This window comes from Eulemur rufifrons, chromosome 6, assembly GCF_041146395.1.
Source record: "Eulemur rufifrons isolate Redbay chromosome 6, OSU_ERuf_1, whole genome shotgun sequence".
NCBI lineage: Eukaryota > Metazoa > Chordata > Mammalia > Primates > Lemuridae > Eulemur > Eulemur rufifrons.
This window is the reverse complement of record NC_090988.1, coordinates 1147493-1153905: the sequence shown is the minus strand read 5'-3', so window position 1 is coordinate 1153905 and position 6413 is coordinate 1147493. Positions and strand designations below refer to the sequence as shown.

At 37.3% G+C, this 6413-nt stretch overlaps 1 pseudogene; it reads right to left on the bottom strand.

Annotated features, from left to right (window-relative positions):
* Positions 1 to 4934: 4934 nt before the first annotated feature.
* LOC138383643 (large ribosomal subunit protein uL30 pseudogene) lies at positions 4935 to 5681 on the bottom strand (annotated as a pseudogene).
* Between the last annotated feature and the right edge of the window lie 732 nt (positions 5682 to 6413).

Here is a 6413-nt window from a genome sequence, read left to right as displayed (position 1 = left end):
AAGAATTCTAGAAGAAAAACTCTTATAGACATTGGCCTAGGTAAAGCATTTATGAAGAAGACCCTAAAAAGCAATCACAGCAACAATAAAAATAAATAAATGAGACCTGATCAAATTAAAAAGCTTCTACACAGCCAAGGAAACAATCATGAGAGCAAACAGACAAGCTACAGAATGGGAGAAAATATTCATATGTTACACATCTGGTAAAGGGCTGATAACTAGACTCTCTATAGAACACAGGAAAATCAGCAAAAAAAATAAAATAAAATAAAAATAAAAAATAAAATAAAACAACCCTATCAAAAAGTGGGCAAAGGACATGAACAGAAACTTTTCAAAAGAAAATAGACTAATAGCCGACAAACATATGAAAAAATGCTCAACATCTCTAATCATCAGGGAAATGCAAATCAAAACCACAATGAGGGCCAGGCACGGTGGCTTATGCCTGTAATCCTAGCACTCTGGGAGGCCAAGGCGGGTGGATCGCTCGAGGTCAGGAATTTGAGACCAGCCTGAGCAAGAGTGAGACCTCATCTCTACTAAAAATAGAAAGAAATTACCTGGCCAACTAAAAACATATATAGAAAAAATTAGCCGGGCATGGTGGCACATGCCTGTAGTCCCAGCTACTTGGGAGACTGAGGCAGAAGGATTGCTTAAGCCCAGGAGTTTGAGGTTGCTGTGAGCTAGGCTGATGCCATGGCACTCACTCTACCCTGGGCAACAGAGCGAGACTCTGTCAAAAAACAAAACAAAACAAACAAACCAAAAAACCCACAATGAGATATCACTTATGTCCAGTGAGAATGGCCTTTATCAAAAAGTCCCAAAACAACAAATGTTGGCATGGATGCAGAGAGATAGGAACACTCATACACTGCTGGTGGGACTACAAATTAGTACAACCTCTGTGGAAAGTAATATGGAGATACCTCAAAGAGCAACAAATAGAACTACCATTTGATCCAGAAATCCCATTACTGGGCATATACCCAAAAGAACAAAAGACATCTGCACTAGAATGTTTATAGCAGCACAGTTCACAATTGCAAAGATGTGGAAACAACCCAAGTACCCAGAAATATGTGAATGGATTAATAAAACGTGGTATATGTACACCATGGAGTTCTACTCAGCCACAAAAAACAATGGTGATCTAGCACCTCTTGTATTATCCTGGATACAGCTGGAACCCATTCTACTAAGTGAAGTATCCCAAGAATGGAAAAACAAGCACCACACGTATTCAACATCAAATTAGTATTAACTGATCAACACATATGTGTACATGTAGTAATAATATTCATTGGGTGTTGGGCAGACGGGAAGGGGAGGAGGGGTTGGGTATATACACACCTCATGGGTGCAGTGAGCACTCTCTGGGGGATGGACATGCTTGAAGCTCTGACTTGGGTGGGGCAAAGGCAATATACGTAACCTAAACATTTGTACCCCCGTAATATGCTGAGATAAAAAAAATTATTTCAAAACAAACAAAACAAATTCTGCCATGATACTTTTGAGTTCAAGGCAGATTTGAAATGGAGATCAAGTTGAACAGCAAAGCATAAAGGAAAAAAATGAGAACACTAAGTGTTAAAACAATATATATAACAATAACAGGCTTGGCCCAGGTCTCCCTCTCTCCTGATTATTTATTTATTTTTTGTAGGGATAGGATCCACCACACCCAGCCTCCCCTGATTGTTCTGATGGGGTTTCCTGGAGCTCCAGGTTCAGGAGGACTTCCAGTTTTCTGTGGACTTAAAAGCACTGGTTAATCTGTCTCTCTGATTAGGCTGTAAGCTCTACAGGGCAGGGATCATGCCTGCCTTGCTCACTTTTGTATGCCCCAAACAGAAGCTCAGTAATATACGTTGAATGACTGGGGGCAGGAAGGAATGACTGCCCTCAACTTTTGTCATGCTCCAGGATCACCAAGGAGCATGTTAGCAGTACATGTAATGGCCAGTTACCCATACCTTCCAGATTAAAATCTTTGGGTGGTGAGGCCTGGGCATTTGTATTTTGTAAAGACCATAAGCTAAGAATGGTTTTATATATGTATGGGACTATAAAAAGGAGAAGCAGAGAAAAAAGAAGGAGAAGGAGGAGAAGGAAAAGGAGAAAGAGAAGAAGAAGAAAGAAGGATGAAGAGGAGGAGGAAGAGGAGAAGAAATAGATTTTCTAATATTAAACCATCCTTGCATTTCAGAGATTAACCTACTTGGACATGATGTGTTTTTATATATATTAATGGATTTGATTTTATAACTTTTTATTTGTGATTTTGCATCTATTTTTATGAATTATATGAGCCTATATACCTTTTTTTTTTTTTTTGACACAGAGTTTTGCTGTGTTGCCTGGGCTGGAGTGCAGTGGTATCATCATAGCTCACTGCAGCCGCAAACTCCTAGGCTCAAGCGATCCTTCTGATTTAGCCTCTCAAGCAGCTGAGACTAAAGATACACACCACCACACCTGGCTAATTAAAAAAAATTTTTTTTTTTTTGTAGAGATGAGGTCTCGCTATATTGCTCAGGCTGGTCCCAGTCTCCTGGCCTCAAGCAATCTTCCTGCCTCAGCCTCCCAAAGTGCTAGGATTACAGGCATGAGCCATCAAATCCAGTCTATCTTTTCAAATTATTATTAATATTATTTTAGGACTTGCCAGCCTTTACTAGTGTGTGAGCCAATTCCTTAAAATCTCTCTTTCTCTCTCTCTCTTATCAGAGATAATGTGTTTATAATCCATTGGTTGTGTTTCTCTGGAGAACCCTGATTAACACAGACCCCAAATCCCATGCTGCAGCTCCCAGTATATTGCTTCTTTTCTTCTTTTTGTTTGCTTTGACTCTCTCTCTCATGTTGGAGATTTTCCTCAAATGTCCCTAATCCTTGAACATCTATATATTATTAATAATAAATGATGCACTAGGTAGCTGACTGGAAATCATGGGTAGGATTACCAACTGGTGGACTGTACTGCAGGGTTTTCAGGGTTTTCAGGCATAGACCTACATTTGTAAGTTGTTTGGAGTGAAAGAATTGATCAAAGAAATAAGAGAAGAACATTTCCAAGATTTTAAGGACACTAATTTCTATTATAGATTAAGAAGGTATGTTGTATGCCCAGCTCTTGAATGGAAAAAGACCCACATCAAGGCAAACATGGAAATTTAGAACACTGAGAATCTAGAAAAGATGCTTGTGCACATCTCGAGTATGTTTGCAAATATCTCTAGAACAGACACTGAGAGGTAGAACTGCCACTGTGTGCGGGTTCACATCTTCAGCTTAACAGGTATTGCCAATTGCTTGCCAAAGTGTACCAGTTGACAGTGGTGAATGAGAGCATTATCAGACTTAATGTTTTGGTATCTAATTGGCGTGAATGGTATTTAATTGTCATTTTAATTTGCATTTCTCTGTTTGTTAGTGCGGTGGGTCACACTTTTACATAATTATTGTTCATATTTATTTCTCTGTGAATCATCTGTAAATATCCTTTGTCTTTTTTCTTATCAATTTGAGTAGTTGTTATATATTACAGATACTAATCCTTTTTTAGTTTCAATATGTTGCAAAAATCTTTTCCCATTTTGTGACTTTTCTTTTCACTTTGTGTTTTTAAAGTTCTCTTAATTTTCTTCTGTAAGTTTTAAATGTTTGTTTGAAGAAATTAGTGACTCGGGATTTTACTTTTCTTGTTCAGCATGTGAGGTAGGGATAGAGTTTCCCTCCCATGTGGATAAAAGCCATTCATTAAATAGCCAATCCATTTCCGGCTGATTTGCAATGAATGATACCTGTCATACACCCAGCTTCTGCGTATGTTGAGGTCTGTGGGCGGGCTCTCTGTCCACTTCATCTGTTCTCTGTCTCTCTTGGTGACAATACCATGCTCATTTAATTATTTTGCCTTCTAGTGAGTCCATTTAGTGAGATTAATTCTTCTTTATGGTTTCCTCATCTACACAATTGTTTTGGTTGTTTTGAAATATGAAATTTAGAATTAGCTGACCAAGTTATGTGAAAAAAAATCTGTTGGAGATTGATTGAAATTGCACTAAATTTATATGTTAATTTAGGGAATATAGTCTTATTTCTTTTCTTTTCTTTTCTTTTTTTTTTTTTTTGAGATAGGGTCTTGCTCTGTCTCCTGGGCTAGAGAACAGCGGCATCATCACAGCTCACAGAGAAACTCTTGGGCTCAAGTGATCTTCCTGCCTCAGCCTCGTCTTCTTTTTAAGTTAAATTCTTTAAATTAAAAAGTATTTTGATAATTTTCTAACATTTTCTTCACAAATGTCCTACTGTACATCATTGTTAGAATTATTCCTAGGTACTTTATAGTTTTTGTTGATGTTGTAAATAGTCTCTTTTTGAAATTATATTTTCCAGTTTTAAATTGATGGCCTATAAGAATACTGCTGATTATATATACAACTTTGTTAAATTGTCTCATTAGTACTAATATTGGAATTGTAGATATTCTCAGACATTCTAGGTAGACAATTATATCCTCAGTGAACAATGACAGTTTTTTTTTTCCTTTTTTGGTAAACCAAACTTTTATTACTTTACATACAAATCACATACAAATGTGTATGAAACAAGCTTTCTTAAACCCATTTTGACTCACCCAGCACAATTCAAAGGTGAAAAATTAGTATCTCCTTTTTTGTAGAGAAAAACCTTTAAGAACTCAAGAGATGTTTTTCATATGATACAAACTAGACCCGGATTTTGCTTGTGTAATGAGCTGCTGATGTGGCTTGATTTTATCACACCAAGATCTGCCACAATAAAGGAAGGCAGAGAGAGGTAGGCTAACAAGTCACAAATACAACAATACATTTCAATTTGAAAGCAGTCACTGTTTATTAACTGACCAGATTACAAAAATAATCATGGTAAATACCTTAGTTCATTCTTCTAATAAGCCTGTTGATCTGGTTTTCCCTGTTGCCAGCATCTCCACCTTCTACAAAATGGGCTGTCTTTTTCTTCATTCCACCCTGTGGAGATGACAACTTGAAGGGCCACAGGAAATTATTTGCTTCTTTGAAGCGTTTCCCAACAGTATAGATCTCATGAATCAGATCTTCCATGCAGATGATGCCATATTTACCAAGAGATCGAGCAATCAAAGCGTTATCTGTCAACGCAATTCGTTTCTTATTGATTTTGCCATAACCACGCCTCTAGATTAGTTCATTTACTGACTTCAGGTTTGGGTACCCCCATGCAATATATGGTTTTACAATCCTCAGCATGTTAATTGAAGCCTTGTTGAGCTTAACAAAGGTTCCATTGAAGATCTGATGAAGGCAAAGAAGCTGCAACACCTTTCGGACCTTTGGACTCACACCATTGATACCTCGGATCCTGATGACAAATGCCAATTTGGGTTCTGCAGGTACATAAAAGTTCCCCACTTTTCTCTTCATCCTAGCCATTCGAATCTCAGTTCTGTACATCTGCCTGTATTCCTTGTGATAATGCTTAGCTTTTTCATAGATAAGCTTCCTCCTTGCCTTTCGAAGCATCTTCTGGGCAAACTTCTTTCTCAGGCGTTTGATCTTCAGCTCTGCGAAATTCCTTTGCTTTTTCTTAAGGGTTTCTGGCACAGTAGGAACCTTGTTCTTCTTCTCTTCGACACCCTCCATGGTTCCAGCCGGAAAAAGAGGACAGTTTTGTTTTATCCTTTTTTTTTTTTTGTTTACCTATTGGTGTCAGAAATTGGGGCTAGGCGTGGAAGAAAATAAAATAATAACATTTGTAGAGAACAGTTCAGTTGGCATGAAACATCTCACTTTTTTTCCCTAGTACCATAGCTTTCTATTTCCATTTTGTTGATGAGGGAACAGAAATAGAGAGTTTATGTAATTCCCCCAAATTAACTGAGCTAGTTGGTGAACCCAGAATTATGGTCCAAATTTTCTGACTTCAAATCCCATCCTTTTCTCAATCATATCACAATCCACATAAATATTCTGATATTTTTTAACAAGACATGGAAATTTGGGCTATATGATTGGACTAATTGTCTGCAGATATTTTCATGTTTCCAATATAAATTATTCTGAAAGCTTAGAAACATGGAAGGGATCCTGTTTCCTATCCATTCATCTTAATTAGGAAAGATCTGGAGGAATAAGGCATTCCAGGGAGCCGCCTAGACAAGGAGTTATTTATTAGCAGAAAAATGGAATCAGACAAAAGCATTGGGATCAGAAAGAATTACCAATGCATTTATGTTCTCTGAATGTACACATGACCATAAAATTCTCAATGAAAGAATTATTCACCATATTTCCATTTTTTCTCTCATATCTTTTTTTTTTTAAATTTCATTTTATTATGGGGGATACAGAATTTCAGGTTACATACGTTGCCCA